Source organism: Sitophilus oryzae, unplaced genomic scaffold (genome assembly GCF_002938485.1).
Source record: "Sitophilus oryzae breed Bouriz unplaced genomic scaffold, Soryzae_2.0 scaffold_1657_pilon_pilon, whole genome shotgun sequence".
Taxonomy (NCBI): Eukaryota; Metazoa; Arthropoda; class Insecta; order Coleoptera; family Curculionidae; genus Sitophilus; species Sitophilus oryzae.
Window position 1 is genome coordinate 498,393 of NW_022146344.1, and position 23,147 is coordinate 521,539.

The window sequence follows — 23,147 nt, forward strand, 5'->3', positions numbered from 1 at the left end:
TAATTTGAGACGGACAACCAAAATCAACTTTTTTAAACGCGGCGTGATAACATGAAGTGTGTATAATATACATTATAATTATGAATACACCTCCAATATGTGGGAGTAATTAAGTATTACTATGAAGAATACTTATTTACATATTATAGAAAATAATAGATATATTAATAATTAATATATGTTTTACTTTTTAGATTATTTCTTGTTGTAATTATAAAAGTATTTCTCTGAGAATACACAATCATCAGAATAACTCTGGTTTATTATTAATTCTAAATAATATAGCCTACCTATTTACAACACTAGTAGAAATTTATAGCACTCCAGAAATAAAATATACCGGGTGTGTCCCATAAGTGGCTCATCCCTATACCTTTTTAATTTATTTAGATATAAACGATATTTGGTATGTTTGTATATGACATAAATTAGGATTGATTGATGTATTCAATTGTTTTCGGTCACTTCCTGTTTCACCATTGACTACAAATTTTGTTTTTTAAATGGCACCCTCGGTAGTTTTTACTTTATTTAATAGAAAATGACACTCTGAATAGAATGACATATCATATGTCAACTTTTGACATTTTTGCATATGGTTAATTTGGAATTGTAACATGCGGTTCATATCGACAATTTGATTCGAAATACCAAGTGTGAGATACCAAAAAATTATTCGTAAAAAAATGCTTTTTCCAAATATGCTAATGAGCTACTCTCGTTAAAAAATTGAGATATGTTTAAAAATACGATTTGGGCATCTTAATCGGCAAGGACAAGACACGAAAAACATTAGAGGATCAACATTATTTATTCAGGGCTCCTTGATTATAAAATAGTATTTTTAACACATAATAATTTAGAACACAGTTTAGGAAACCTGTTTTTTAGCAATTTGTTAATAACGAGGTATCCATCAATTTCGACATTTAATTGCTAAACTAAATGTCAAATTTGACAGATACCTAATGGCAACAGAGAGTAGAATTTTCTTATGTCGCTTTTAAACTAACTCAAAGTAGAAACAATTGGCCAAGTCAAGTTAATAAACAAAAAAAACATTCCATATGCGATGTGGATTTTATCTGTGACACTGTAGATGTTTATCACCCATCATTTGCAACATCTACACGAAGGTTACAATTAATAAGTTACAATGTATATTAGAATTCCAACTCATATATGTGCATTGTTTAATGCTCTTTGTTATTCCTAACATAATATTAGCCTAATGTTACACAACGAGAATATTAAATAATCTTAGCTAATAACTGAAATAAATTACAGCAAATGATGAACATGGAATTTAATAGTGACGCATTTCCTATAGGCTTGATGCATTTCAGTTGATTTAAATAAAAATCTGACAGAGACAATTTTTCGCGATGTATTTCACGCCGCGCGCCGTCCCGGTTACAGTTTATGTTGATCGCATTTATTGAGACTACCCAAGTAACAAAATTCCGACTTCCGACTAGTTTTGACTGCGCGCAACGTTGAAATTGGTAGTTTTTCCTAGCCTATGCATAGCCAAACCTCAAATTACGTAGCCAAAACGTCGCTACGACGTTGCACTTAAACAGTTGTATATTTTGACCCTTAACAACGTTGGTAAAGGTTGTAGGGCACAACGTTGTTAGAAGTTGGATTTTATACCGTTGTCATTACGTCGCCAGAAGGCATGTTTATTGTACTACAGAATAACAAAGGTAGTACAACGTTGTGCAACGTACTTTTAAATTACGAGTGTTTTTAGTTACAACGTTTCATTAAACGACCCAAAGCGGCTTCAAAATTATAACCAATTACTACGTTGGATTACGACGACGAGCGCGACGATATCGATTTGTGTTGTGGTAGCGGAACTATCTACACCTAACTTCAAAAAATTCTGTACTGTACTGTCGCAGAGCAATTGGTTAGGCATTTTTTCTGTTGTACTTACTGTGTAAAGTGAAAAGAAGATATATAGGAAAAAAGTATATAAATACTCTACAACTTTTTATAGAAAAAGGAAAAAGTATTTAGAAGAAAGTCAGCGAGCAAGTCATTGTCCGAAAAATGAAGTGGAAATAACGAGTTTGGGTTCGTCATCCACATCCTCGCAATCATGTATCGAAGGAACGTCCACTTCAGTTTTGAAAAATAATAGTGCTACTAGTAGTAGCTTATCATCAATGGATACTATAGAAATAAATAAGAGTACACCTGATGCCCGTACAACAAAGCACTATGAGAATAATGATCCTCCAGAAGAGCAGTCCAGTCGACTGCTCTTCTGGAGGATCATTATTCTCATAGCTCAGTTTCAGCATAAATTGAAGAGAATATTAGATTTTAATTTATAAATTTAATCTTCAAATGAGTGGTAAAATCAACAATACTTCCTGTACAGCTTTTTTTAACAATAAATAAATAGAAATACTGATCTAATGTCAGCATATTATTAACGAGTATGTGACCACCACCACCAAAGATGACCCAGCTTTCTTTTTTATTTTATTGTTCCTTGGTAAAAAAGAGCACTGTAAGAAGGAATTTTCTTATTTACCTCCTAGATGTCGGTAGGGTTCAGAGGTCCTATTTCGTCAAAGCAGGTGTCAATTTTTGTACCAAAGGTTGACATAGGTGACCCAAAGGTCGGTTACCGCACGTTAGGAACCGATATTGGTATTTTAAAGGTTGCCTTAGGCAACTCCGCCATTTTAATACGGTTTATCTTTTCGTGCGTTGTGGACAATTCGAATAAAATATTAAAAACCACAAAATACTCTAATTTCGTTAAAAAACTGTATCTGTTAGGGTTGTAAGCTAATTTTCCTGATAGATTTCCTATATTTGTCACAAAATTAAAAAAAAGTTAGGTTAACCAAGTAAACTGTAATTTTAAAATTAAAACTAGGAAATAAAAAAGGGGTTTTGCAATATTTCGAAGTATCATGGTCACTTTCAACAGTAAACTAATCTTCGTTGATGAATTTCGATTGCCGACATCTCAAAGCTTTGCAGATTTGTCGAAGTTAAATTCACCTAGTTATTTCTTAACGGAGCATAATATATTCCATTTCTAATTCATACATCATCAGCCATCACCAATTGCATTGTTTTGGTTTCCCCATGGTTGAATATAGTAATATTTGACGACGAATATTTTTAACTCTAACCTCAAAATATCGCGAATCGGCATGAAAAACAACTTTTAGCACACGACGTTCTACGTCGCGCGTCACCTCAAGCAACGTCGACGGCGACGTTGTAGCGGCCCTAAAAACATCCACTATTTTGGTGCAAATATGGTTCGCTTAGACGTCGCTTTGATGTTGTCCGGCAACGTTGGGTTGCTCCTGGCGACGTTGTGATTACGTTGAACAACGTAATTTTGCTACTTGGGTATAAAATAGTCAGGTACGAGGTTTGTGTAATGTAACGACTTCCGGGTAGTAGAAAATAAGTGAAAAAGAATTCAAACTAGGCATTAGTGACCATTTCAAAAATGTTAATAAAAATGCCGAAAAAATATTAACGCGTAAAGGAGAGCGTAATTAAGGCATTGTTGGGTGCAATAATATTCAATAACTTAACTTTCCCGGATATTCAACTCTTCCGAAGCAACATTTTATAACTTCATATTTTCTCAAACCGATTTGATCAAAAGCAAAAATGGATTGAGGAAGTTCGACGAAACAAGTGCTCGTTACATAATCAAAAAATTAAACAGACATATATAGAACAGGATATAACATAATTTGCAATATTAATGGATACTTTTTTTAATCAGCTCTTATGACCCCACTAGCAAAACTGGTGATTAATCTATGCTTGCCATCGTCGTTGAACTCATTTATAAAGTTTTTTAGCTGGAATAATAAATTATAATACAAGTGAACCTTCTGAATATGTCAATTTATTTACTTTTTTATTTTTATTTTTAGAATTTTTACAAATTATACTTCCTAACACTTTTAGAACAGTTGTATAATAATTTTTTGTATACTGGCTATTTAAACCTGTATATTTGTATATACTAGTTGTTTACGATATGCTCCGCCGGGGAATGCATCAAGCCTATAGCTACTTGTACTGCTTATTTATTAATAATCAATTAAATAAAAATATTAGAAAATAATATATTTACTTTCGTGTTGACCAAAATACCAGACATTTTCTAAAAATATTAGTGTTTTTCAAAGTTAGTTTTCAGTTTCTATAAAATTTTATGTCTGCCTGTAGATAATTATTGGTTAAAACCTAATGTGATTGTCTTTAGAATATCATATTACTTAATCTTTAATTGACTTAAAGTTTATGTCTTGTTATTAAATATTATGGAATATATAAGTCATATAAACTATACGACGATGCATTGAACAAAGAAACGAAAATTTTATTCGCATATGATGCACTCCACACTACTTTATTTCTCTAAAATACGCTCATATTTACGATGGCTTTTATTGAAACGCTGAACGGAAGCGGGACTCATAAGGGATCGCTCATTATTTAACGCATCTCTAAATTTCCGTCGTAGACATATTAAATGAATTCTTAGAGACATCAAGATCCTTTATGGGAACGAACGGGAAAAAAGAAGGAACACATCGACATAATGTATTCGAGTTTTTGCGAAAAGATGCGAAGCGAAAAAGCGAGAAGGATATTATGGGGACCGATTTAAAATATTTTATGTTTTATTGGCCCATCCTCTTCCTGGGTGACGTCTTGTTTTGGCAGGTGGATTTGTTGAAATGAACATCGTTTGTCGAAAGCCTATGGAAATCACAGCCTCCCACAAAAAATGCTCATTATTTTTATATCCTTTTGTGTAAAATTTATCAGGGATGGAACGAAAAGTTACATAAAAAGAAATAAAAATCATTACTTGATCAAAAGCTAGGGTTATATAAGTAATATACTTATATCATTCAACTAAAAATTTATTGATCTTTATTTTGTTGATATCGTCTGTAGCTTGCGTTCATGTTTCTTATTTCATAAATATCGTTATAGATAATATAAAGTTGGTAATTATTAAAGGTTTCGTTTTCTTCTCTTCTTCGGATTTATGAATTGTTTCAGTGTTTGTTATTATTGTTTTCTAAACTATTTACTAAAAATAAAATGTGTTGATTTGGATAAACTAGTATAGGTTCTATGTTGTTACATCGGTAATATAAATGTTTTTACTCGCTTCATTGCGCTTATTAACCTTTAGTTGCTAACGCTCGGAAATGAACCGCTAACTTGAGGTCTGGCACGTTAGCGGTTATGCTATTTTTTATATCATACTTTAATTAAATAAAAATAAAAAGTTCTTTCATTAGGAGCATTTATTGGCAAATTATCTAAGCGATAAGACAAATACTAAAATACACTAAAGTAAACAATAGCAAATTATTATACAGGGTCCCACCTCTCATACGCCGCGGAAGCTATTGTACTGGAACCACTTTTTTATTTCTAAAAATCTCTTTCTGCTATAGTTTTTAATTCCGCCCAAGTATTTGCAGAATAAAGAATTGTTGTATCATCTGCAAAGCTAATAATTTGTCCAGGACTATCAATAAGTAGTAAATTATTTATATAAAGCGTGAACAGAAGAGGTCCCAGCACGGTTCCTTGGGGTACACCCACAGAGATCCGTTCGTAATTACTCTTATACTCACCAATCTTAACTACCTGCATTCTACCAGATAAGTAGCTTTTTTATTAGTTTTGACACATTACCTCGAAGCCCGCAATTCTCTAATTTTTCTAGTAATATCTCATGACTCACCGTATCAAAAGCTTTTGACAGATCTACAAAGATACCCAAGACCGGTATTTTTTTATCCACGGCATTGTAAATACAAGACGAAACGTATTGTATTGCATCTTCTGTGGATCTACCCCTCCGAAATCCAAACTGTCTCTCTGATATTATTCGATGTTTGTCCAAAAACTTAACAATTCTCGATTTAATAATTTTTTCGTAGATTTTAGACACATTAGAAATTAACGAAATAGGCCGATAATTAGAAATATCATACTTATCTCCACTCTTGTAGATGGGTATAACGACACCCGTTTTTAACACCTCCGGGAAGTAACCATTGTTAAAGCTGAGATTAATTAAAAATGTCAAAGGTTTTGATATTTCCGACTTAATTTTCTTTAATGTTTTAGAATAGATTTCATCATATCCAGGTTTTTTATTTGACTTTAGCTGTTTTATAACATCTTCCACTTCGTAATCAGTAGTGTTGAATAAGTACATTGTTGATTCTAAAATACTTTTCTTTTCTTCCTTGTAATTTTTAGGAACAGTAATATTTTGTGACAGTTTTTTCCCTATAGAACTAAAATATCTATGGAATGGCATTGCATATGTCTTGTTGGTTATTTAACTTTATTCCACTCTCTGTTATTATACGCGTTATGCTGGATTGAGGTTTTGTTTTGTTTCGTATATTGTTAACGGTATCCCAAAGACCTTTTGTTTTGTTACGATTTTTTTCTATTAATTTTTCCGCATACTTTTTCTTAGATATAGTAATCATTTTTTGTGTTTCATACTTCTGTTTCTTATACTTTGCCGCTATTTCAGGATTATTGGAAACTGCTGTGTCTGTTTATACAAGTCATTTTTAACATTTATTTCTTCTATTATTTTTTGATTTATCCAGCTTTTACGTGGTTTATTTTTCCAATTTTTTGAAACTGTATTTGTATTTTTCATGATATAATCTTTCAATTTGTTAATAAACGCAATAGTAGCCGATTCAATATTAAAAGTATTATATAAATTTTCCCATTTTTCGTTTATCAAATCATTTCTTAAATTTTTATAGTTTACATATTTCTTTTCCAATTTTACCTTAGTATTTTTCGTTACATTCTTTTCTTGATCCATCATTAAAGCAATTGGATAATGATCTGTTATATTGTAATGAAATATACAAGATTCAACATTTATCCCTTCCCTAACGTTTTGAATATATAAATGATCTAAACACGTCCCAGTTAGTGGTCTGGTACACTCATTAATATACGCTGTATATCCAAAACAACTTAGAATATTTTTATATTCCTCGGTAGCCTCCCAGTCATTCAAAATATCAATATTTATATCGCCCGTTAGTATACGGATTACATTGCATTTTTCACTACTTAAACAATCACATAGGTTTCGATTGAATGTCTCTATGCATGTCGATGGGGGCCGATATATACAGAGGACTTCATATTTTATTTTATTTACATTTATGTTCAATTGTAATGCATTTATAGGTCCAATTTCAACAATTTGGTATGTGTATTCCAAATTATTTTTTATGAGTACAATGACACCATCATTCTTGTTAATGTTACCGTTGTTGTAGATAATATCATAACCATCCATATTAAATACATCAATATCTAGCAGTTGGTAAGTTTCAGTAAGAACTATCACATCAAAACTAACAGTAATCCGCGCCAAAAATATTTTCAAGCTATCAAAATTCTTTGACAAGCTACGAATATTGGTGTGAAACACTCCAAATAACTGTTTTCCTTTAGTAATTGTGTCAAACTCCCCAATCTTTTCAATTACAGTAGGCTTTACTTTATTCTCTGTAAATTATCTAATATAAGTATCCATCCCGATTTAATGACTAATATTTAATACACTATTTTAGATTACCTTTCTTTTTCATATATTTCTATAAATATCTACAATTATCTATATTAACATTCCTTTAAATACATTAAAAATTTAATTTACAGAGTAAATATCAACAAAAAACATACATACATACATATACATACAGCCGTTACTCGCTGACGAGTATTCGACACACATAAAGAAAATGGTCACGCAAGGCGTTTTCTTTCATGAGCTTTTCTGTGACTGAAAAGCCCGATACGTGATGTTATCTGCCTACCGCACTCCGGACATTCAAAAATCTCATTGCTTTGTTGCCTCTCTACTTTTTGGTTGCCGCTGTTAACTGAGTTTACAACCCTTTTCCATTGTGTTCTATTGTGAGCTGCTTTTTCCCACTCATTCTGCATGTTAATTCCCTTTAAATTTTCGTGGAAAATGTCCTTGTATCTTTTCAGTTGTCCACCCGGCCTCCTCTTACCGTCCACAAGCTCACCGTAAAGCAGAGATTTTGGTATGCGGTTTTCTTGCATTCTGCATACGTGACCAGCCCATCTTAAGCGGGATTTTGTGACCATGACTTCAATACTCTCGCAGTTAGATTTTTTCAAGGACCGATACGTTTGAGACATGATGGAACCACCGGACTCTTAAGAGTTGTCTAAGGTGTCTCTGTTGCAACTTGTTCAATGCGTTCATGTGTCGGCGGTAAGGCACCCAGGTTTCGCTCCCATATATCATGGTGGGGATTATAATTGCTCGGTATACTGCAAGTTTTGTTTTTGTACTCAAGTCATGATTGTAGAAAACCCTGTCTTTTAATTTCCAGAATGCTCTTGAGGCGCTACTAATCCTGTGCTGAATTTCAGAGTCAATATTGGCCTTTTCCGAAATCAAACTGCCAAGGTAATTGAATTCCGCCACATATTCGAATAGTTCTTCTCCGATTTTTATAGCATTGTTGTGATCTTCCGGGGAGTGCACATGATTTTAGTTTTGCCGATGTTCAGCGGTAAGGCCCAAAGCCTCGTATGCCCAGGTATATGTGTTCAACATTTCTTGTAATTGTTGTACCGTGTTTGCAACTAGAGCGCAGTCGTCAGCGTATTGAAGTTCTGTGATAAATTTTGTACGTGTTTTTGCCCTGAGTCTTTTTATGTTGAACAGACCGCCGTCATATCTGTATCTAATGCCCAATCCTCTCTCCTGCAGTTTGCTGTCCACTATAATGGAGAGCGCTGCCATGAATATGTTGAATAGGAGAGGCGCTAAGACACATCCCTGCCTAACTCCTGTATTTGTTAGGAATGGGTCGCTCAGTGATCCATGACGTGACACTCTTTGACTTGTTGTTGTTATGGAGGCTTTTACACACTGTAAGAAATTTGTTGGGTACTCCGAACTTTTCCATAATTGCCCAAAAGAAGGCATCTCTGTTCACAGAGTCGAAGGCTTTGTTAGATCGATGAATGCAACATAAAGTTTAGACTGCTGCTCTTTTACTTTTCCTGTAGTTGACGGATGGAAAATATGGAATCGACGGTGCCGCGGTTGGTACGAAAACCCGTTTGCGATTCTGGAAGAATTTTTTCTATATGTGGGTGCAGGCGGTTTGACATTATTTTTGCAAGAATTTTTCCGCCGATAGCCAATAGCGAAATTCCCCGGTAATTTCCGCAGTCTGATGCACTTCCTTTGTTCTTAAATATATTCACTATATTCGCATTGCGAAAATCCTGAGGTACCTCTCCGCTTTCCCATACGACATCAAAGAGAGCCTTAAGATGACCAATAAGTTCTTTACTTGCACACTTATAGATTTCCCGCCGGAATATCGTCACAGCCAGCTGATTTGTGGTTTTAAGCTGTTTTATGGAGGTCTTTATTTCTTGTTCTGTTATTGGGATGTCTAATACATCGAGGCTGTTATACTGAGGTATTGTGTTTAATGCTTCCATATTGGGGTTGTTTTCTTGGTTAAGGATATGGCTGTAATGTTCTTTCCAGCGATTTCTAATTTGTTCTTCCTCTTTTAGAAGTTCGCCATTTTGAGCCATGATTGGGCAGCTTACCTTCTTAGTTGGGCCGTATACTTCTTTACAGCCTCGAAGAATTTACGATAATCGTGATGCGTGGCGTACTCTTGAATCTGATTCGCTTTTTGTGACCACCAGTTATCCTTTACTTGGCGCAGTTCTCTTCGAAGCGTGTTGTTGGCTGCTTTAAAGTTGTCTACCAGTCTTGGATTATGTGGATTTGCAGTGACGGCTTGATATGCTCTATGCTTTTGTTCCAACAAAGCCTGTATATGCGGTTGATTTTCGTCAAACCAGTCTGGTTGTTTCTTTTTGTTCGACTTTTCCCAGTACTGCTTCGCTGGTTTTATGAATCGCATCCCTTAATTGTGTCCAGCCTTGTTCAGCTTCCAATACTGAGATTGAAGTTATCGGTGGAAGTGATTCTTTGATGAGCTTCCCCGGAGGGCGTCGGCGGTATTGTTGTTTTCTAGACCCCGTACGTTCAATCTGGTCATGTTGTTTTGCTTTTACAGCGTGGATGTTTGGGTTTTAACTGGATTTTCATTTTGAAATTAAAAGTCGGTGATCAGTGCCGCATTCGGCATCTACTCTAGCTTTTGTGAGCCTAACATCTTTTAGATGCGTCCTTCGAACGATTATGTGGTCCAATTGATGCCAGTGGCCTGATCTAGGATGTTTCCAGGTACCTTTTAAACTTGTCCTTCAACATGAACCACGTATTGGTGATGCAAAGATTATACTCTGCGCATGTTGTTAATAAGCGTTCACCATTGCTATTTGCGTTTCCCATTCCATGTTTTCCCCAATACGTAGGCCATATTTCCTGTTGTTTGCCTACACGGGCATTAAAGTCACCCTAGCAAGATGATTCGTTCGTGCTTTGGAATTCGTTGAAGGGCATTTTGTAAAGCCTGGTAAAATTTATCCTTATCTTCAATTTTAGCGTCAAGGGTGGGAGCGTAGGCACTAATGATGTTGACGTAAGTTTTGTCTGATATGGGGTACCTTAGGGTCATAAGACGTTCGGAGACACCAATAGGTACTTCTGTTAACTTGGTGGCGATTTCATTTTGATCGCAATGCCTACACCATGAATTCTCCTGTGTGTTGCGGGATGACCTTTCCAAAAAGAAGGTGTAATGCTCCTCAGTGAGACTACCTTCATCTGCAAAGCGTGTTTCGCTTAGAGCGGCAACATCTATATTTAATCGGTGGAGTTCCTGTGAGACCAGTGCTGTTCTTCTCTCTGGTCGATTTGAATTTATCTTGTCCAGTAGAGTGCGGACGTTCCACGCCGCGAACGTGAAACATTGATGTTTTTTGTTTCTCCGATGATACGCTCGAGTAGGCACCCCTCCCGGAGATCCGATTGAGGGGTATTTTATCTCCGGACGATAATTTTGTCCCACTCGAATGTTCCATCATTACTGTGTGTAAGCTGCGTGAAAAGGTTTAACTGTGGCGGTTACGCTGCCGCACAGTTTTGGCTACAACTGTAGCACGGGATGGCTATGGCACAGTGAGGACTGCGACGATAGTTCCCTTGTGCTACGTTCTCGGCCGGCTAGGTGTATTTTATTACTCCTTTTCCCCAGAAGATGGTAGGTCTGAGGGTTGTATAAGGTTATACCGCCTATACTCGGACGTCAGAACGTCGGAAACATTTAACTAATAAAAAACATAATAATAATAATCTATATTTAAAAATAGCCCAATCTTTTTATAGTAGTTTTACAAAAAATAATTTATGACGAATTGTTAGAATTTGCTCGAGTCCGATACGGAGCTGCCCGTTTCGCGGTCCCTTCACAGAATATGTTAGGTATCTCTTGCGCCTTGCGTTTTTTTTCGGAATCCGGTATTTCTTCCCCTTAGTAGATCTTTGCTATTTCCTATACTATTGTGACTTAATAACTCTACTGTTTTAGGAGTTTGTAGTTTTTCTCCCTCGGGCTGCGATTCTGGGTAATTAGATTGATTAATATCTTGGATAACCGACAACGTTCTGGATCCGGATGCTTCTTCACTAGTATAACTTACACCATCAACTATTAACTTGTTTCCTTTTAGTTTAGCTTCTCTATTTTGGGCTCTTGCTTCTTTCAACTTTTCGACTAAAAATTTTTTGTTTTCTCTGTCTGCCGCTACCAAATCTTCGTTTATAAATATATTTGTTCCTTTCAGTTTTGTTTTATTTTTAAGAAGTTCCGTCCTTTTCAAAGAAGACACCAAGCCTATAAGGATAGGACGATCTTTGTTTATATTTTTTCCCAGTCTAAAACACTCCGATATATCCTCTATTCTTAAATTGATTTCAAGTTTTTCTTTTATAAGATCTATAACGGATTCTACAAGATTTTCACTGTTTCTCTCTGGCACTCCATATATTATCAAATTCTTCTTCTTTAAAAACCTTTGTGTGAGGTATACTTGGTGTTTTAATTCCTTATTTTCAGATTCTAATAATTCAATTTTTCTTTCAAGAGAAGATACCTACTTATCAACTTTAGAGCCGAGTTTGTCCAGGTCTATCTTGATGTTATCAATTTTGGTGCATAGACTGTCGTTGATACTATTCAAAAGCGTGTATAAATCCCCTAATTTAATTTCTTTGGTCATTTTATATACACCAATATAGCAGCAGTAAATTTTGAGTTACTTGGCAACACCGGGGCAGTACTTAGTAATTCTCTTGGTGGATATTATTGCAAATTCTTTGAATTCCTCTACGTGATAGCACAGGTGATTGAGAGATATTCAAAAACTACTTTCATTTATATCTGTATCAATTAATTTTCACTCACCCGTACTATTTTAATAAACTGTATCACTTGTATTTAAGTTTTTTATTTTTATTTCTTAGATAATTTTAGTTTTTCGGATATTTTTAACGGATAAATCTTTAAAACATATTTACTCTTGATATGCGACGTTGCCATATACTTCTATTAATTGATTTTCGGATTCTAGGAAAAAAACGAGGAAAGGATAAAGGTGAGTTTTATTAAAGAAGCATATACCTAAAATCTAAGGATTTTGACATATTTTACATTTTGTGAAAATGAAGAGTAAATTTTAATTAATATCTAATTTAATTAGATGACCTTGTATAGCCTGATATTTAATTACAGTAAAAAATGCAATATATAATAATAGCTCCCGTATATGGCGTTTAACGCCTTGGGAGTAGCAAGGTACAGCTTGCTATACTAGAGTCGTTCGGTATACAAGGAAGGTAATGTGGCTAGCACTACGCTACAACCGCCTATTATTACCTCAGGATTGTGAATCCCAAGTACTCATTTAAGGCTGAGTCGACCTAGGTACCCAAACTATTTTTATTTTAATAAAAATAGTCGGCTGATGAAATGCCGGGTGTGGGAATCGAACCCACACCTTGAGATTGGTAAACGAGAGCTTGTATCTCTACGCCACCGGGCACCTTCAACAAAACACCGGCCAAACAAATGTATGTTAAACTAAATTGAAACTTGACCCAGAAAAGTTACACTGGGTAAGACAAGATTAATATGGAACATTAGTCACTTTTAAAAGCAAGTTACTTCTTTATTTTAAACGGAACACCCAGTATATTTTCCGGTGTTCAATGGGGAATTTATATATATTCAAAATATTATTAAGGTTGCCTACCCCTCAGACAAAGATTTTCCTAGATATTTTAATTTTTATGATTTTGCGTCAGTAGATCCTTTATTATTTGAAAAAATCTAGGGTGGCTGTGTGATATACCTTTTGTTAATTTAATAAAAATTAAAGATTGTAGAGTAAAATACTCAACGGTAGTAAAAATATACACGTTTAAAACATATTTTAATTATTACTAGATATAAACCTATAATTATGTGACAAAATTTAGCTAGACGAAATCAAATGCTGAAAATGCTTCCTTTCCTGTTAACTGCATAAAACTATTGTCTTTTCAAAAGGATCTTTTCGTTTTAAAAGGCATATGTGAAGTTCTGTCTCGATATACAGCTACAATACCAACTATTGTCGACCAACTATTGTCGACAATAGTTGGTCGAGTTTTGTAAAGACTGTCCTTAACATATCCCCATAAAAAAACCAGACTAGATAAAATCAGGAGCATTTAAATATTCTATTAATTGGTGCACACTGTATTCACCAACTAATAGAATCATATCAATTCTCTCTGATGTGAGATAAGTTTGCATTTTCGGCAAATTTCTGAGAAATTTTTTTGTTTTAACTGACACACAATAATAACTAGTTGTTAAAGTTAGACTAATAAGACAGCTATGTTGATGTAACGTCAGACATAACACAGCCCTAGATCTATCAAATAATAAAGATCTACTCAGATCAAATCATGCTAATGAAAATATCTAGGAAAATCTTTGTTTGAGGGGTAGGTAACCTTAATAGTATTTTGAAGAGACATACATTCTTCATTGAATATCGGAATAATATACTGTATAACTTTTTGGATCAAGTTTTAATTTGATTTAAAGTACAATAGTTAATTCAACTACATATTAGGCTATACCGGGTAAATTTCATTTTAGGTAGCTTTTATTGTAATTTAAAAATTGTTCTTTATTTCTAGAAAATTTTAAATATGTCAAAAACCTTACATTTTAGTCATATACTTCTCTTATAAAACTTACATTTATTTTTCTCCCAGAATCCGAAAATCAATTAATATACATATAGGGTGTTCCATTACAAAAAATACTACTTTAATATGTAACTTTTTTAGGGACACCTTGCAGAACTCTCTATATTTTTTAAAAGTGCTCTGAACTAACCTACATATGCTCACAAAATTTCATTGCAATACAAACTGTCGTTCTCCTTGGAGCCTCCAAGGCGCGGCGTATGAGAGGCGCCACCCTGTATCCTTTCTTTGTACTCTGGAATTCTGGAGTTAAGTGGTGCTGCTGAATATCATTTAAAAGCTTGAAGTTCAAAAAAATACTCATCATTTCTCCTATAATTTTTGATTTTATATAATACATGGGTACCAAATTTCAGATAAAAACGTCAATTATAGACAAGAGGAGTTATTAAAATCTTCACACAATTTTTCACATAAGTAAACAAAAAGAATAATTTTGAGATTACTATTTTTTACAACTTCAAAACTTCCAACTACTTTTACTTCGACAAATAACAAGTACTTTCCCTGAGAAATTGACTTTGTAAATATTTGGAAATGCATTTTACTTTTCTAGGCATTTTATTTTCGGTTTGTGGAAGTGTTCTGAGAACACAAAGCTTTGCCGATATGGAGTTTGGTATGTATTTTGAAATGTACAGAGGCAAAGTGGCGGGGACTAGCTTGCATGAACTTTATCAAACGAGACATATAGAGAAATTTAGAAGCCCAAAGCTATGTTGAAATGAATGGGACTAACTAAATTAAAATAAGAATTTTAATTTTTTAAATATTTTTTTAATTTTTAAAATATTTTTTTACTTAATATCTCCCAATACTTTCAAAACATTTTTTTCTAGCTATATATATTTATTTCAAGTTACTTCATGATATTAATATTTTTCTTTGTCGTTTCTCTTCAATAATGCGTTTTCTTGGAAAATAATTTATTTTTAATCCAATAATTCACTCTCCTTTTCCGACGACTGTGCGCCTTAATTACACTCTTAATTGCATTGTTTGCGCTTTTGAATGGGATGTTATTAATCCCAAGTTAACTTCCGCAGTATACAACTAAATGCAATAATCCTAATTTGATACTGATTGATCATTTTGTTGTTCTTCCTATTAAAATAAATTTACCTTTTAGGTTTTTGTTATAGTTTTTTCATTATAGTTTTCAAATACATATAATATATTTATCATATTGTTTCCTGTTTATGAATTCATGAGGTTCGTAAAGAAATACATAAAGCCCAAAGTTTACAAATATACCATGCTATATGAAAGCATTATTTTCAATTGCTGGCCAACCATTTATCAGTAGATCAAGCATTATCAGTAGATGAGAATGATAAAAAACTAAAAACTAGAATAAAACCTTGGGAATTTTGTGCAAACTTAAAGTATGTACAAGGATGTATTTCGGGAAAATATTTTAAATTCTATAGGATGGCTCAAAAAATGTAATTCGGAATATTTTTTTAAATATGGATCACCTTGTAAATTATTGCATTTCGGAATTCCTTACATATCACTTTACATAATCCTAAGATATGAGTAAATATAATTCGATAATTTCAGAGATATTAATTAATAAATAAAAAATATATTTTTCAACCTTCTTTTAAAAAAAATGTTACAAATACAAGAACTGTCCCGAAACCAAAACTATATTAGGCATATAAGGTAAAGTAAAGAAGCAACAAAGTAATGAGATTTTTGAATGTCCGGAGTGCGGAAGAGAGATAACATCACGTATCGGGCTTTTCAGTCACAGAAAAGCTCATGACAGGAAACGCCTTGCGTAACCATCTTTTGATGCGTGTCAAATACTCGTCAGCGAGTAATGGCTGTAGTAGTAATTAGGTATATACTTGAGATGGTCTGTACTTGCTTTGATATTAATATGGTAATCGTAAATCATAGAGGATGTTCAAAATTCTACGCCAAACTTGCACAAATATGAAATAATAAGTTTTTTTTTTAAGTGGAATGGCCTGTATATTGTTTTTTTTTAATAGATGGAGAATTAAAAAATGAACATTTTTTGTATTTAATACAGACCATCTAAAGTAAATATGTACCTAATATAGTTTTGGTTGGAAGGTTGACAAAAATATTTTTTTTATTTATTTATTAATATTCCTGAAACTATCGAAATATAGAACTCATATCTTAGGATTATGTGATATATGATTGGGAAGCCAAAAACGCAATAATATACAGGGTATTCCATTTTAAAATATCATCCCGATCCATTCACATTTTTTTGAGCCATCTTATAGAAATTAAAATATTTTCCTGAAATATATCCTTTTACATGCCTTAAGTTTGCACTTAAACAAAATTTCCAATTTTTTCTATTCTACTGATGTCCGACGCAGTATTGCCGGATCCTGTAGAAAAGATATTTGGAAATATACATAATTATAGGAAATTGACGTTATGAAATCACATTTGTATCCATTAAAGTCTGTACAGCTGTTCAAAATGATGAAATTATACTTATTATATTGTGTTAGTATTCCAGTTCCGATATAATTAACACTACAACAAAAAATAAAATAAGGTGAAGTTTTTTTACGTCAACGTCTCCTTTCTGCTGCTAAAGCTAATATCATAGTATAAGGAAACTAGTAGCTTTACTCCTTGTCAAATCCTTTGTTGTTTTTCTGGCCTTGTTCTCGCGTCCCGTGACCACTGACGTAACTATATAGTTGTGGTCTATAACTAGGCAAAGTATAGTCGTGGCACTCGCCATAGTTTCACAGAGATGTATTTAGGAAAGTGGGTGTTCCTAAATTTTTAGCCATTTTGCAAATATTTTCTGTATTTCATTACATATGGGATTTCCAACGGTAAAATATTAGACAAAGATCATATTAGGTGGCATTGATAAGAATTTACTGTTGGAAGAGCCATATGTAATAGAATACTGCGAATATCTGCGAAACCGTTTACACTTTAAATTAAAAAAATGTTTACTTATTAATTCTGCATCCGACAGAAAAATAATATACAGAATGTTGCATTTAAAAAAATTGAGATATACTATTTTAAATATTCCGATTTTGGTGACACCATAAAAAATACCCTATACAGGGTCCGGCAATAGTGCGTCGGGCATTTGTAGCTCTTAGAATAAAAAACTTGAGAATTTTGTTTCAGTGTAAATCCAAAGTATGTACGACGATGTATTTCAGGAAAATATTTCTATAGGGTGGCTCAAAAAAGTGTGAGTGGATTGGAATTATTTGTTTTAAATGGAACACCCTGTATATTATTGCATTTTTGGCTTACCTTCAGATCACTTTACATAATTCTAAGATATGAGTAAACATATTTTGATAGTTTCAGAGATATTAATAAATAAATAAAAAAATTATATTTTTCAGCCTTTTTTAAAAAAATTATTAATAATACAAGAACTGCTCTGAAATTAAAACTGTATTAGATATTTACTTTAGATAGCCTGTACTTACTTTGCTATAAATATGGAAATCGTAAATCATACAGGATGTTCAGAATTCTACGCCAAACTTTCTAAAATATAAAATAATGTTTCCTCGTTTTATTAAATAGAATACCCTGTATATTATTTTTTCAATAGATGGAGAATTAAAAAATGAACATTTTTTGCATTTAGACTATTTTAAAATTTTTAACGGTTTTGCAGATATTCGCGGTTTTATATTTCATATGGCATTTTCCACAGTAAATTTTTATCAAATCCACCCAATGATTTTTTTTGCGTATTTTACCCTTATAAGCGCCATATGAAATAATACTGCGTGTATCTGCGAAACTATTAAAAATTTTGAGATACTTTAAATACAAAAAATGTTCATTTTTTTAGCTCTCCATCTAATAAAAAGATAATATACAGGGTGTTCCATTTAAAAAAACAAAGAAAAAATATTTTATATTTTAGAAAGTTTGGCGTAGAATATGGAACATCCTGTACGATTTACGATTATCATATTTATAGCAAAGTAAGAACAGACCATCTAAAGTAAATAGCTAATATAGTTTTGATTTCAGAACAGTTCTTATATTTTTAATAATTTTTTTAAGAAGGGTTGAAAAATATATATTTTTGATTTATTTTTTAATATCTCTGAAACTATCGAAATATATTTACTCATATCTTAGGATTATTTAAAGTGATCTGAAAGGAAGCCAAAAATGCAATAATATACAGGGTGTTCCATTTAAAAAAAATCATCCAGATCCACTCACACTTTTTTGAGCCACCCTATAGAAGTTAAAATATTTTCCTGAAATACATCTTGGTACATACTTTAGGTTTGAAGTTATACAAAGTTATTTATTCTAGGAGCTACAGATGCCCGACGCACTATTGTCGGACCCTGTATAGAATAATGTAAATTTTTCTACGCGTGATTTGTTATATCCTTGTTTAGGAAAATATAGCGAAGTGTTAATAAAGTTATATTCACTCTAATTTTTTACAACTTTTCGGATACTTATAATGTTTTTAACCAACGTTTTAGTAAATAAGTAGAATGGCAACACTCTAGAATGAGTCAAATAAAAATAGCGTACTATATGCAGAATTTTATGCCGAATCCAATTATCTACAGAAAAATTGGGGGTGCAATTTAATATATGAATAAAACTTTTTTCACATCTTCCTGGGCCACCCTGTATATTTAAGGTGGTTTAAAGCTAGGTGTGGCAGTTTTCTCCTCTCAATATAAACTCAATATTTTGTCTATAATCTTTTGAATATATTACGACTACTTATAATAAAAAAAGTAAAATAATAAAAAACATAAAAAATATAGTCCACAATATTTATAAGAGATTATGCTATTATAAAATTTTTTCAATTAAAAAATGTGAATAATTTGAGGAGACTTTAGATGTACAAAATATTCACTCTAAAATTGTTTCAAAAACCAATCTATATAAATTATGTCGTAAATTATTATTGGAATGAAAATTTTATAGCAAATTTCCTGACCAAAAAATATTTTCATGCGCATATTTGAGACAACCTGTATATCTAAAAAACTATTTTTAAAATCTGCCCACATGCTAAAAAATATAATAACATTTAATCAATTGATTACAAAATATCTCAGCTTCTAAAATAAACAAATATAATTAAATGTTTATTGATAATCACTATAAGCTTGGCGATTTACATCCGATGGAAATCTAAAAAAACTCAAAGCACAATTTTTTGAATTATTACTACAACCAATAGCTGTACACACTAAGGCACTCATTTTTTGTCAATCCGTCTCTGTGCTGGGACCCAACACTCGAACTTCGCAGGTCGACGGACGGAACTCAACTGAAACGCTCTGCAATTTGCCGATATTCGACAGATTGTAAAAACTAGCAGAAAATATTTGGGAGAGTGCAACTACTCTTTTCCTTCTACTATGCTAATATGGACGAAGTCTATCTTGTTTACGCGGAATCCGAACCGCGGTCCTCGGCCATATCATTGTCAATAGTCTACCGACTTGGTAAGTGTCTAAATCGACTCTACACACGAGATAGCATCACGATCTCATCCGGCCTCGAACCGGATGTGAATGAGGAGCGTGTGTCAATAGATTTTAGACTCTTGCCAACAACAGCACGACAGAGTTTCTAGATGGCACCCCGTCCATTCACTCGCATCGTCTAACATCGCTTAGAACTTGATCCAACGATAGTGATCCGACAAAAAGTGAACGTCTAACAAATTTAAAGGTTTTTGTGTAGATTCTTGGAATAGGGATACTGGAACATCTGGTATAGTATTAGTATTTAAATATTCGTGATTGTGTTATTGGATATACTACGCTCGTTCACGAGACACTAGGTTAGTCGGCTTATTTGCTAAAACTTAGTTATAATTAATAACTATTTTAGTTTTCAGTAGACCAAAACAATAAAATTATTTATCCTAGTTAGATCCTATAGAGCAAATATTTCCGTCTTCTAGTTCCGACTTTTAGTCCAGTTAAGTATAAATTGTTTTCTGATGGTATTATTTATGCCGATAAATAAACCATTCTTCTGAGAAATAACATGCTCCGCTACTGTTATGCGATTAAAAAGTTTTATAATCAGGTATGCTTTGCATGACGATAGATACCAGTTCCTATGGGAAATTAAAGTAGAGTTTCTATAGAACGTTTCACCGTAGAATTTTGATTTTATAGCATACGATAACGAAAAACTACAGAACTCTAATTATATATTGTCTGAAATACTATTACCCAATTAAATCTTAACAGCTTTTTAAGATAAACTATTTAGGTATACCGTTTTAAAGACGTAAAATATTATCTCCCAAGGTGACTTTATGCAAAAGTTGTATTAGACTTTTTTGAAGAGGCGCTATAGTTGTTGTACTTTTGTCTAGATTTTGGTTTTATTTTGAATAGGTATTTAAATGTTATTTGCAAAAATCTGTATTGAAATTACTAAAAATTTATATTACGGCGCAGAGAAAGCTACTAAGTATGATTTTGTCATTGTCAAATTAGATGTCGCATGTTGATTAAGATTTTATGTGCTTTAGAGAGGATTTTTTTAATTGGACTGATCATCTGCTGAACAATTACTTTTAGTGAGAACAGTTTTCGCGGTGTATGACTTCTTTTCTGTTCATTACTCGATGACTCTCGGGCCTCGCTCATACAATATATGTACAGGGTGGGTCAAATTCGACGCTTTTAAATGGAAACACCCTTTTCTATGGGAGATAGTCGAAAACTAATATCGGTGTCTGGAGCTCAATTTTCATCAAAAACATGATGGTGAAAACCGCATATCAATATCTGTTACCGTTTCGGAGTTACGGGGTATTTTTCAAAAATGTGCATTTTTAACAAATCACTGTAACTATTATGCTATGGAAAATTTTGTATTTCTATGAAAACATTTCCAAAGCACCTTTTTACGTAGAATTTAATAGTTTTAGTATATTTTTTTTAAAATTAATAATTTAAGAGTTATCAACAGAAAAATTGATTTTTTATATGGGACACACTGTATATTTTTAATTTATTGAAAAGAATTTAAAATTACCTTTCCAAAAATATAACACACTTGATATTTTGCTCGATCCCTCTTCGAGATATAGAGTATATAAAAATTCGCCCGCTTTAAATAAGTAGGCTTTGAACGGCACCGGCTGTAATGTAAAAAAATTCTAGCTGTGAGCATCAATTAAAACGAAAATAATATTTGCTATGAGAGATGCAGAATTTTATAACAATTTAAACTATATTTAACCAACATCAACACATTTAAACTATATCTAATAACAATAAAAATAAATAGCAAACCAGGACATAAGATTTTGCTACAGGTGTTCGACATATCGACCGTCTTCTGTTATGGACAGACGGGGCAGTTTTTGAACATTTCTCGCGGAATTCATTAACTCAGTAGGGGTGAAAGATACCCTCTCATAACTGCTAAGTATTTCTAATTCTTGTCTAGATTATACAGAAGAATAAGGAACCTTTATTCTTCCGCAAATATATCCATAGGATTAGATCCATGGGCACTAAGTCAGGCGGCCTCGACGGCCAACGGCTGGGTGCTTGCTCAGCTATTCAATTATTCTTGAAATTGGCTGCAGAAATTTGCTGATAACTTCAGCGTTCAGAGGCGGTGCGTCGCGTCGTCTTGCTGGAAAAATATGTTTTCGAGTTCCATTAAGTGCATATCATCAATGAGGGGTCCAAAGCCTACTAGTTAAAAGTGGCGAACTTTTAAAAATTCTGTATTTCGAAGGGGATTATAACAAAATATCAAGTGTGCTATATTTTTGGAAAGGTAATTTTAAATTCTTTTCAGTTAATTAAAAATATACAGGGTGTCCCATATAAAAATTAAATTTTCTGTTGATAATTCTTAAATTATTAATTTTAAAAAATTATACTTAAAACCATTAAATTCTACGTAAAAAGTGCTTTGGAAATGTTTTCATAAAAATACAAAATTTTCCATATCAAAAAGTTACAGCGATTTGTTAAAAATGAATATTTTTGAAAAACACCCCGTAACTCCAAAACGGTAACAGATATCGTTATGCGGTTTTCACCATCATGTTTTTGACAAAAATTGAACTCCAGACACCGATATTAGTTTTTGTCTATCTCCTATAGAAAAGGGTGTTTCCATTTAAAAGCGTCGAATTTGATCCACCCTGTACAGGGTGGTCGAAATTGGTCTGTTTTAACAGAGAAAACCTATATTTTGGCTAGATAGAGCAAAACCAACATAGATGTCATGGGCTGGATTTCTGAGAGACGTTTAATGTTGTAAATCGCCTGTTTATATTTTCACTGCCAACCGAGATACGGTGTATTTTTGAATTTTTAACCATTTGGAAAATCGCCCATAACTTTCGTTGTCCATAACTGTAAAAACGTTCTTACGGCACTTTTTTAAGCACAATGCAGTCGCGTAAATTAAGTAACCGAAACTCGGAGCTGCGTTTTAAAAATTTTTATTTTCAAAAGTTACAGTGACAACATTAAGAGAATAAACAGGAATGACAATAGTGTGAGAACATTTTGCTTTTATATGTAAATAATGCTGATTCGGGAGAAGACGATCTTCTGCAGCTATTCTTGGCATGGCCTTGATTTGCCGGATACATAACTCGTAGTCAGTTTTTTACTATACTGGTTCTTTTTGACAGAAATAATAAAACATATAATTTTTTTTAAATGGAAATCAGAGTTAGCTATGAACTTAAAAAATGCTGGCGTTTAACCCTTTCCAACGACATAAAGTTATGTGTTTTTATTTTTAAGAATGCGAGAAATATTAGGATTTTTTATCTTTGTATCAAAGCGGGCCT